This window comes from Bos javanicus, chromosome 9, assembly GCF_032452875.1.
Source record: "Bos javanicus breed banteng chromosome 9, ARS-OSU_banteng_1.0, whole genome shotgun sequence".
Classification (NCBI taxonomy): Eukaryota; Metazoa; Chordata; class Mammalia; order Artiodactyla; family Bovidae; genus Bos; species Bos javanicus.
In genome coordinates, this window is record NC_083876.1 from 80241489 (window position 1) to 80253542 (window position 12054).

Genomic DNA, 12054 nt, shown 5'->3' on the forward strand with positions numbered 1-12054 from the left:
CTGAACCCAGGTATCCTGCATTGCAAGCGGATTCTGTACCATCTGAGCCACCAGGCTAATCTCTATCCAACTGAAACCTCTTCAAAAAACCACTCCTAATCCTGAAATTGCTGAATGCAGGGGCCCTTCCTTAGATAACATTGTTAACGCTCTGCAGTACTGTGAGCACTGTGGAACCACTCCTTAAACACAGAGCTCCCAGCTCAGAATCTGACATACCAGGGGCAATAAGAGCTCCTCTGTCTGTAAGGTTCTTCCCCCTCAGCTTCTTTGATACTTGTCTCACTTAGTTTTTCCCACTATGTTTCTGAGACGTAAAATAGTTTGGATTCCTCTATCTGATCTTCCAGGCCCAAGTGTCCTCTCCCTTAGATGTTTCTCCACTTTTCCAGCATCAAAATTAACACAAGCACCACTCTCTCATATCTCCTGTGATCATACTAATCATGATCTGCTTTGGATTTTAGTTGAGTACATTTATCTCCCCAATCAAATTTTCAGCCATTCAGAGACAGCAGCTTTCTCATTTTCCTTAGTACACAACTCTAGCACGGAGTATAACTTGCATATGACTCTGGTTTTCCACAGATGTTGACTGGATTCAAAAACTGCCTAAAGTTGTTGAATGGAATTTTTAACTCTTTCCTCTTTTCTACCCGTCATGTAGGCAATCATGTGTGAAACCTATAGACAAATAATTGTACCATCTCTCCCATCTGGGCCCTCCTTTGTATTCTTATTACCACCAACTTAGTTCAGAAATTTATTACCTCTCATGGAGACAATTCCAATGGCTCTTTAACTTGTTGACCTCCAAGTTTTCTAAGTCTTACCTATGAGGTGAGGTATATTTCAAAAATATAATCCAATCACATCATTCCTTAGCTCAAAAGTGGTTCCTTAATGTCTACCAAACTGATGTGCTAATTACTCATTGAAAGCCTTCTATACTCTCTAAATCTCTAGGTATCTCTCTTTCCTCTTCTTTCATGTCTCTTCACTTACCAATGTTGTGTTCCAAACACACCAAGTTACTTTTCATTCCAATGACATCCACATTATACATCCCAGCTTTTTGCCTATGTCATTATAATTCTCTCCATCTGTCAAAACCTTGCCCATCTTAAAAGCCTTCTTCAGGGAACACTTCTTGATCTCCAAACTCTTCCCTCCCTGTTCCCATGAGAAAATGCATGTGATTTCTTTCTCCCCTGAATTTGCAACAAATTTTATTTATACATTTCTGAGGTTGCTACTTAAGCCTTCTTATATCCAAGTCATGTATTTACTAATCTTGTCCCACTTTTAGGTGTATAAACAACTTAAAGACTAAAATGAAGACTTACTCATCATTGTAGTCCTCCAACCACCAGAACACTAAATTGCATATGGCAGAAATGCCATAAATATTCATTGAATTTAACCGAATTAAAGCTCTTATAAATAGCCAAAAAAGTTCAGGTTCCATGTAAGAAGGATGGAGGCTCAAGCCAACTTAGTGTTGGCGTCTGTTATGATTGGTGTTCTCAAAATTTCCACTTAAGGCTGATGACAGGCTCAAGCTCTGCTACAGTCAATGAATAATTTATTTGTGCAAAAAACATTCTGTTAATGGAAACCTTTTTATGGCTCAAGATCTAAAATATATTTACTGCCCTTTGGTTATTAAATGTTTGCTTTAATCATTAGTACACAAGGTAATGACAAATTATAATTACAGGATCATTATATGCTTTTAAACTGATTGAATCAAGAATATCTCTGCTGAAATTCAGAAACTCCTCAGTGGATGGGGATGGGAGTGTATTACACTGGGACCAGCTGGCTCTCTGCTACCGCCAAATTTAAGAGCCTAAGGATGTTATTGTTAGAAATACCACCAATTGAGAGAACAACTTTTGATTCGAATGGCTAATACACACTGATTTGAATGGTTAATACACTTCTTCGAGTTTAGTGCTCAAGTAAAAATGCCCCTGTTTCCCTGAACTAGACTGTCTCAGTTGAATGCCTCAAGCGAAGGGAAGAGGAAGTGCCTGTGTTTTCGCATTCCCTTGATTTTCCAGCCTGCACGAAAGTGTTTCTTTGCTGCGCTATTTCAGCAAGTCGTAAGGTGACAATGTTCATGCTTGTCAAAAGGAGAGGACAACTATATTTTTCCCAAAAGTTTTTATTTTAGGAGGCTGAAAGGTACACTTCTGGCTGCTGTGAGTACTTGGACAAGTACACATGTTCCTGGAGAGATGAATTTGTGGGGGATTTGGCAGGGGTAAGGTTGAGAAAACCTAAAACCATCCTCAGCTCTTGGGAAATATTTAAGGAGCTGGAAGAACAGCAAAAAGAGGAAGAAAACTCAAGTCTTCCAATGATTTCCTGTTTCCAGCTATAAATCCTCGTGGGAAAAAAAAAAGTCGAGTAGTAGAAAGTACATGTTTTTATCTACTTTTATCTCAAACTCAACTGGTACACAAATTCATCATCCTACAGCCCAAGCCAGCTTCTGGATTCACTTCCCTTTTTCTATTAAAAATCCTATTCAAACTCAAAGCCCAGTGTCATCACTGACAGCTTCTTCCTGCTCCCCGCCCCCGGAAGCACATGTGCACGCACACACACACACACACACACCTCCTACATCCAATCAGGCAGCCCTATATGGGCCTGCTGCACATCCTCTCTCATCTTGTCTGTGTCCTGTCCACCCGTTGATTTACAATATTGCTGTCACTGCAATTCAGGCCCTCAACACCCATCTGACCCTCCACTGCACAAAGTCAGATCAAAGGTGCTTTGGTACAACTGTCACATTTTCATAGGTCAGGTCTAGGCACTGTGCCCTTGGGCATTGGGTGTATGGACTCCAGGGACAATTCTCAGAAGCAGTCACTTGTGGAGGCATCAGCAGAGTCTTAAAGGAAATACTTTGAGCTGAAAGTAGCCACAAAGGCATGAGGATGCAGAACCAAGAAGTGAGAAGCTAAAGAAAAGACTGGAGGAAGTTAAGTCAGAATTCCAGCACAGGGTAGTATAGCCATGATAGATGGAGTGTAATCTATAAAAATAAAAACACTGAATCACTATGCTGTACACCCAAAACGAAGGCAATATTGTAAATCAACTATACTTTGATACAATAAAAAAGAAAGAATTCCTTGAACTTGGGATTTAAGTGTTCACTAAGGTTTTCTTAACAGTGCTTTCATCTGTGATGTACGTGTGGGAGGCGAGGGAAAGGGCATAACAGGAGGTGACAGCTTCTTGTGTGAATTAATGTTAAGTGCCGCCTAAGAGGCTTTCAGGGACTCTTGCACCCACTCACCCCACCCTCACCTCTACCCCCACGCCATCCAACACAACCCAGCCTGATTCAGTTTCCTAAAGTGCAGCTCTGATGACATCACTCTGGCTAAAAAATTTTCAGGGACTTCCCAGCAACGCAGGCCAAGTTAAATGCACATCCTTAGTGCTAAGCCTGTGACAGCTATGCTCCACATTCACAGCACAGCTACACCTGTACCTTCTAGGAAGCCTCCAAACAGAGCCCACTGTTATTTTATCTCATTAAGTCTTTGCAGAGATCAATTATTTTTGTTCTCATGGTCAAGACAGGGACAATAAAATACCTTTGTAGGAGAATGTATGGAGTTCTGTTTTGTTTGTGGCCGGAGGAGGGGGGTTGTTATTTTACTTCAAGACAAATTTTTTGCATTTGCAAAGATCACCTACAAAGCATATAAATCTGTTCATGGCTCTCTGCTCAGGGGCTTTCCTGGTGTCTCATATGGTAAAGAATGTGCCTGAAATGAGGGAGACCCAGGTTCGATCCCTGGCTGGGGAAGATCACCTGGAGAAGGGGCATGGCAAGCCACTCCAGTATTCTTGCCTGGAGAATTCTATGACAGAGGAGTCTGGCAAGCTATAGTCCATGGTGTCACAAAGAGTCAGACATGACTGAGCAACTCATACACACAAAGACTTGCTGATTCATCTCCCTACTATGATTAAAATTAAATCTGTGCCCAGGTACCAATTTGAAGCTCCCAAAATGAATCTTAGATGAAAGCTCATAATCAAATGTTTTCATTAAATTCAACACTTATTTATGGAATATCTACTACTTGTTTTTCAACCACTATTTTTTAAGGCTGAAGAGGACACCAATGAAATAAAGATGCAGTCTTTGCCTTCAAGCAGCTTACAGAGTGGCAGGTGTGATAAAAGTCCTACAGGTATCACTTTACTAAAAAGCACAAACACAAAAATATATACAAAAACATGACAGGAGAAAAATACAAAGTATTAATGGGACTCCAGGGTTTCTCAGCTGGTTCAGCGGTAAAGAATCTGCCTGAAATGCAGGAGAATTAGAACCCAATCCCTGGGTTGGGAAGATCCCTTAGAGAAGGAAATGGCAACCCACTCCAATATTCTTGCCTGGGAAACCCCATGAACAGAGGAGCCTGACTGGCTGCAGTCCATGGGGTAGCAAAAGAGTAGGACACCACTGAATGATTAAACAACAACAGCAAGGAGTTTCAGAGAGAAGAGATAAAGCATGATGACCTCCCTCGTGGGTGATGCTCTCCAATATCCAATCTAGTAATTCACAGTGAAAACTATAACTGCCAAAAGACCAGAATTCCAAAAGCCATTCTTGATCTACAAGGATGTTGCCTGGAGTCTATGAGATTCTCAGAGCAAGGGAGTGATTGGTGAATTTCACAGTATCATCAAGGAAGTAAAGGTGCATTGCCTTCAAGATTCCTTAGAACTGTGAGATCTGGTTCTTCCCCCAACCTCCATATGGCATCTACTCACATGTTTCATGCTAAAGAGAATATACAGATGATATCAACAAATCTCTGGTATTTGAATACTCCCAGCACACAGCACAGCACCGTCAACCAGACTGGTGACCTGGCATCGAATGACATGCCGTCTGAAGTTGGGAGAACCAGGGTTGAATCCTGCTTTTATGACTCACGAATGCTGTGACTTGGAGCAAACCATTCCACTGTAACCCCCAGAGCCTCTGTTTCCTCACACACAAAATTAAATGTAAGTAGTAGCCACACAATAGTTCTTGATTTAAGTGAGATCATCCAATGTGGAAGCCACTGGCAAACTGTAAGGCATTACACAAATAATTATTCAGGCCATCCTAGAAACAAGGCATATGACTACTCAGTTCCATTGTGCAGGTTCTCTGTGGCCAATACAAGAGAAGGGGTCCTGCCACACACAGCCATCCTACACTGCAAGTTAAAGGAAGGGGCAGAAAGGAGAGGCAGGAGGGAGTACCATGAAACAAGAGAAAATGAGAGAAAATCAGTCAAGTCTTTCAAATGGCTACAGAATGTTCGAGGAACAAAATGTGCTCTGCTCAGAATACTGGTTTAATTAATCTTGCTGATGATGAATAAATGAAGGGTAAGGGACTGAATGTATGAATGAATCTAGGCATAGTCCAGTGATGTGCTTGAAAAACAAAGCAGGAAGACTGAAATTTTATACAAGAGGTTAAAAATAATTTTGAAAAAGTGAAATTCTGTAGCCCGAGAAGCTAACAGTAATGAGCTCCACTCACACAGACTGTAATGACCAAACAAACCACAGTCTGTGGAAGAGTTTATAAGGCCATAGGTTTCATATCGGTTTAGTAAAACTCTCTTCAGCTAACTTAAAACATAAAGGACCCAACAGAACTGTAAGCACCTGAAAAACCTATAAAAATGGCTCCATTTAAAGTAAATATTCTGAAGGCCACAACACATTGAAGTTCATCAGGTCTGCTCTGAATTATATGTAATAGCAGGAAAAGCTGTATCAAACCATAGAGAACAGAGTGCAAACCTTATTTGAAACCTCATCAAATCTTTATGTATATGCATGCATGCTCAGCCATGTACGACTCTCTGCGACCCCATCGACTGTAGCCAACCAGGCTCCTCTGTCCATGGAATTTTCCAGGCAAGAATACTGGCGTGGGTTGCCATTTCCCACTCCAAAGGATCATTCCAATCCAGGGATCGAACCCAGGTCTCCTGCATTGCAGGCAGATTCTTTACCATCTGAGCCACCAGGAAAAATGTGTCTAAATAAAATGGATTAAAAATCTTCCGTTTTATTTTCCATATTGGTATAAGTAATGACAAAAATAACTATAAAAACATATAAAGGAGCAGATGGATGGATGAAAACTGAGTCTGGGGAAATCAGAAAATACAGCAATTTCTACAGGAAATAGAATTACATAGTTTGGATTTTCTAATTCAAAGTAAGATTTTGATAACTTCTGACTCTTAAAATTACTATCATAACTGTAGAATTCTCAAAAAATTAATTACTTCTCTGAAATCCGATTTCCTCAAATGAATATAGAATCCTTTATTCTTACTTTTCAGAGATGAAGCAGCTATAGCAAAAAACCTGACTCTGCAGAACATACTTGGTGAATGCTAACAATTTTCACCCTCCGTCTTATCTTTCCTTAGCGTAAAGAAGACATACTACTTACATAATTCTGAAATAATTGCATTCAATGCAATGAGAGCATATAACTCTGTGCACCTGATTTAAAGGTCTATATAGTCCAGCTACTAGTACCTGAAAATGAATAAGGTCAAGATCGGTCAAAAGCACTGGCTTCTTGAAGGACAATGGCAGGACGTGAAAAGTCACATTATTATAAAGTAATCTATATTTATTATCTTTTTACAAAAAATATCATAAAAGGAAGACCATCCTAATGATGACAGTTTTCTTTTTTTATCATGTAAAATTTTATCATGCAAACTTTCCCTTTTTATTTACCCTGTTTTCTATTACTAGCAATTTTGAGTGGGGGAAAATGGACATATTTAAAAAATTTATTATTTGAAAAAAAAAAAAATCCTTGCTTGAGTCAATGGACAAGACCAGGCTCACAGATAAAGTGATTGACAGCTTGCTGATAATGTCATATATGGCATGAAAAAAGCTGACTGGTTTCATATGCTGTGCTTCTTACCAAAACAAGCATTTGTTTTTATGGAGTATTTCAACAAGTATTTGGTTTAATGGAGAAGAAGTACTCATCTCTGTGAGCTATGTCCACAATGACAGGCTAAAGAATCAGTCATGTGATTAATAAAATACAATTACTGCTACGTTTAAACCATGATTGTGACTTAACCACCGTGAATCACCATTGTTATTATTACTACTAGTTACTGAGTCTCTACCACCTGCCAAGAGTTTAATCCTCCTGTAACCTTACGAATTGTGTCCTTATGTAACTCAAAAGAAAAATTATTTTAAAATGCAGTGACTGACTTAACCAAAGATCTGACTTAACCAAAGGTGCTCAGAATTCACAGTGAGATAAGCAGGAAGGCCAACGTCCATTCTCACGAGGCACTTACAGAACAGTTTCCTAAACATAATTTAAATTAGGTCCCACCAACCAAATTTAACTGTTATACTCTGGGGTACTTTGGGAATAACTGTATAAGTCAATCCTTGTGAGCAGATGGAAAATGAAATGTGGCAGACAAAGACATTTAAGTGAGTAGTTCAGAGTATCAATTTTCATCTTCCATTATGGCTACTGAAGAAATTAAGGTTTTGCTTTTGAAACTTCTTTACCATTTCTCTTCCTGATGGGTTTTTCATCTGCTTAGCTGTTGTTGTTGTTGTTGTTCAGTGACTAAGTTGTGTCCGACTCTTGGTGACCCCATGGATGGCAGTACGCTAGGCTCCCCTGTCCTCCACAATCTCCCAGAGTTTGCTCAAATTCATGTCCACTGAGTTACCCTAAAAAATTTCCCAAAAGTACCATGTGCCCATAACAGTAAAAACTTGGTCACAGATGAATCTTGGGTCCATGAACCCATTCAAGCCACATGAAAAGGTTCCCTGGGTTTCCACACTTAACATCTCTGCACTCACTGGATGCTCAAAAGCTATTCAAACAAATTAAGTTCCAGGGAAGTTGCCAAAGGAAAATTATTCTAGACAAAGCTAAAGCAATTGTTAGCAATGCATAATCCGTATTCGACAGTATCCCTGAAACACCCCCTGACCCATCATGTCTGAAGATGCCCACAGGTAAAGCAGACACTGTTAATTTGGTTTTGAAGTCTGTTTCCTGAATGGTTAGACACTTTCTTCTCATTTACCATCATTCATCAGATTTTTAAATACCTTCAGTTTATCCAGAGGAAAATTAAGTACCAGGCTGCACAATTTAGAATCATGAATAAAACATAGAATTTCAGAAAGTCAAATCTTGTGACCTGGACTAGGAATACAAAATTTTTTCCCTGTTTTCTGTTACTGTATAGAGAGTAAGCATTTGCCCAGTTAAAACAAAAATTACCAAACCCTAAAACTAGTATTGTTTAGATTTCTGACTTTAAAAATCTGTTTGACAGAGCAGGCTTTACTACACTGACATCTTAATAGTAACCAAAGTCCTGTTCCCGCTAAATTTTGGCTTGGCAGCCCCAAAATTTGCTAAAAGCCTAAACTTCCTGGTTAAGAATTCTGTACCTTAAGAGCATTCTGAAGTGACACAGTGCAATAAGGAAGCTGGATTAAGTAAGTCCTTCAGATTGCTATTCTTATCACAGAAACCAAGCCTTCTGCAAAACGAGAATAAGGAGAGTTACTAATTTTCTCAGGGGCTTCCCAGGTGGTGCTGTAGTAAAGAATCTGCCTGCCAATGCAGAAGACACAGGTTCAATCCCTGGGTCGGGAAAATGTTCCTTGTAGCAGGGGACCCCAACCACCGTCCCTGCACCCCTGGGCCACACAGCAGAGGTGTGTGGAGGGCAGGCAGGTGAGCGAAGCTTCGTCTGTATTTACAGCTGCTCCCCATCACCAGCATTACTCCCTGAGGCCTGCATCCTGTCAGATAAGCAACAGTATTGAATTCTCATAGAAGCTCAAACCCTACTGCTCTTGAGTCATCCTGAAACCACCATCCCCTGTCCTCAGTCTGTAGAAACACTGTCTTCCACCAAACCAGAACGCTGGTGCCAAAAGGGTTGGGGACTGCTGCCTGATACCTTAGATTTGAATCTGATACGATACAGTACCGAATATGTCACTAAAAGTAAAATCTGATATTCTCACATTACCTCAGATTGCAACAAGCAAATAATGATTAGAACAGTAAATGAAAGGATCTGGTTTCAAACTATAAATGACAACATTTTCTAATCTTCTCATCTTTCTCATCAGGTTGGTTCTGCTGATGTGGTGAAGTTCATTTAGATAGCATCCTAGACATCTTTCACAGGTTTTGAGGGCCTCAAATTATGAGTTTCAAAATTTCACATAAAGCTTAATATCTGGCTTGAGATCATTTCAATAATTTTGAAGTCAAACCACATAGAAAGTACTTGACTCAACTTACCCAGTGGCTAAACGTTAAAGAATTGGTCAAAGAGTGTTCCAAACAAATCAATTCACTTAATTTTTCAAGTAGATCCAATTACTGTTGTCTTTTAAAAAATCCAAAGACTCCACCTATTGAGGAAAGAGAAAAAAACACAACAAAGTATAGCATTTAAACCAGAGGAGCATTATATCATCTATATATTAGTAACATGGAAATCAAAGTAAGATTATTATTATATATTCTAAGTAACTGTGCTACTTAAAACTGTAGAACAACAAAAGCATCTGGCAACTAGATTAAATTTTCCAGTTTGAAAATAAAAAGAATGTTCAGGCACAGAAAAAGCAATAAAATAACAATGTGTGAGAGCAGAAGAGTTTGTTTTCAGTACTGATTGGCACACGGAAGTGATGACTATATAATGTCAGTTAGGATAAGTAAAATTAGAGATGAGGAAAAGATGTAACTGACTACTTTGGAATTCTATTCATTGATTCTTATTAATTTACTGATGCAATGAAAATGTGGAGGTTGCAGTTCTTTACAGCAGGCAAGTCCTAGTTATAGGCAATCTCTCTTGAGGAATATAAATGAATATCCAGATAGATCATTTGGGAGAATTCACTAGCATAAATTTCCAAATCATTCTTAGACTGTTACACCCTGTCTCCCACAGAAAGTGTTTACTAGAGACCCATAAACAGCTTAATTATGGTTCATAAGTAATATCAGTTAATTCTATTCATCTTACCCATAGATGTGTATTTTCTGAAGCTCAAATATTAACTTGCTATCTTAGCTTCAAGAGAAAGTTTGACAGAAGGCAAAGCTATATCTCAATTGATGAGAACCTACGATAAATGGGAATCTGGGAGGCTAGGCAGAAGAGTGAGAAAACTGGACAGCTTCTGGCTACTTCTGAATCAGGTCCTCCCAGGGTAGATTAAGTAACTTTAAAGTTTTAGGACATAAGACACAACTATATTCCAGTGAAAGTTAAAAACCTATTGCAAGGTCATAAATATATAATTTTTATAATGCAATTTGGAATTAACCACATACTCTCACTCCCCGAGTCCCACTACACATATTGTTAACAGAAAAAGTGAGTTACCTCAGTTGTAAAAAAAAAAGGTTTAAATAGATTTGTTACCCACTATTTGAAGGTAGATGCTCCAACAAAACAAAACAAAATTGTTCCTGCTAATGGGGAAGACAAATAGTAATAATAATACTAAGTAGAAATCCCCAGTTCCCATGGGAAATGTGTTTTCACTTCCAAGACAACCAATGTCTAGATGCTAGTCTTGCTGCTATTCAAGAAATAGTTATCTAGGAAACTCACGTGGATATGGTCCTCATTAATGGTGATAAATAGCCTTAATTATTATTCTAGGGTTCTTGCCATAACTATTACAAGACAAATGTCAAATAGTTTGGTTATTTTAATTACACTGGACCATTACATTGCTTAGGTTTAGAGCACCTAAACAATGAAATGCAAAATGGTACAATGCACATAATTTTCACATTGAGTATCTAAGAGCTGTGCAATATTTTTTTGGCACTTTTCCAGGCCGTTTATGAAAGAGTTAGTTATACAAAGGTGCTTTCAAACAACGTTGAGTAGCTAGTGTCCTATCGTCTCTGGGTTCTTACACGATGGTTTTGTGCTGTCATACTGTTTAGGCTAGTCGCTTTCTAGGAAAAATCTGGGGCACTGCCCATCATGATACAGGATGACTTGAAGACCCTAAGAATCCTTTCCTCATTAATGCTTCAATGTATAATATGAAACTGACCTGTACAAGTGTCTAGATCTACCACCGCTCTGTTCATTATTTAGATGAAATATTGTTTTCTTAAATTATGTATTCATAGTTCTTGCTTCACTTCTTGCATCATTTCATGATTGGCCACCAAGCCAGAATCTTATTTAGGTTTTTCATTCACAATATAGCAAGTATGCTCTAGTTTCAAACTAACTAGGACTCTCTGAGTAGTCAGTGATTTCGAATTATTTAGGAATTTTTCAGCATGAGTGCTCCCTACCAAGCTTCAAAAGCAGTAAGTACAAAACATATTAATTATATGTATGGATGATTTAGTTAAATGATTGTCGTAATTTACACAGAAGGTACAGATATGTTGCCTGTGTAACAAGTGAGCCCCATGTTTGCAAACCACGATACAACATTCCCTAGAAATGTTCATTTCCTTAGAAATGACTAACAACTGAGAGATGATGGTTGATTCCCTATAATTCTTACACCATGCAGTAGTACCTATCTAAAATAACTTTGTAAGCTGATGAAAGCAGTTGAATCTACACCTCCTTCCATTCATTTTGTTTTTATTGCCTGCCTTAAAAGGAAAACAAGACCAAAAATAAAAAACAACCCCACCTCAGTCAGTGGTATTTGGGCTCCATCAGAAAATCTAAATACATTTGAACTTTGTATTTCTGTCAAGTATGTGGCCTAAACAATAGAGTAATTTATCATTAGCTAATATTTGATTGTGCTTGTCACCAATTGGCCTAGTTTAGTCATTTTTGTGTAATAAATCCATATATCTACAATGCTGGATTAGAGTGACTTTCTCTGGTTGAATGGTTCCCCATGTAATAGACAGGAACCATGCTCCCTGAATTGACAAGAACTGAATAC

At 38.7% G+C, this 12054-nt stretch overlaps 1 protein-coding gene across 9 annotated transcripts in view; it reads right to left on the reverse strand.

Annotated features, from left to right (window-relative positions):
• Nucleotides 1–12054, reverse strand: part of HIVEP2 (HIVEP zinc finger 2) — a 218403-nt gene that overhangs the window by 87983 nt on the left and 118366 nt on the right. For 8 of the 9 annotated variants that reach the window (XM_061428157.1, XM_061428158.1, XM_061428160.1 and 5 more), the window contains one exon: nt 9401–9513. The exons of the other annotated variant lie outside the window; for it this stretch is intronic. The gene's annotated coding sequence lies outside the window, so the exon portion shown is untranslated. The remainder of the gene's footprint in view (nt 1–9400; nt 9514–12054) is intronic. 9 annotated transcript variants of the gene reach the window in all.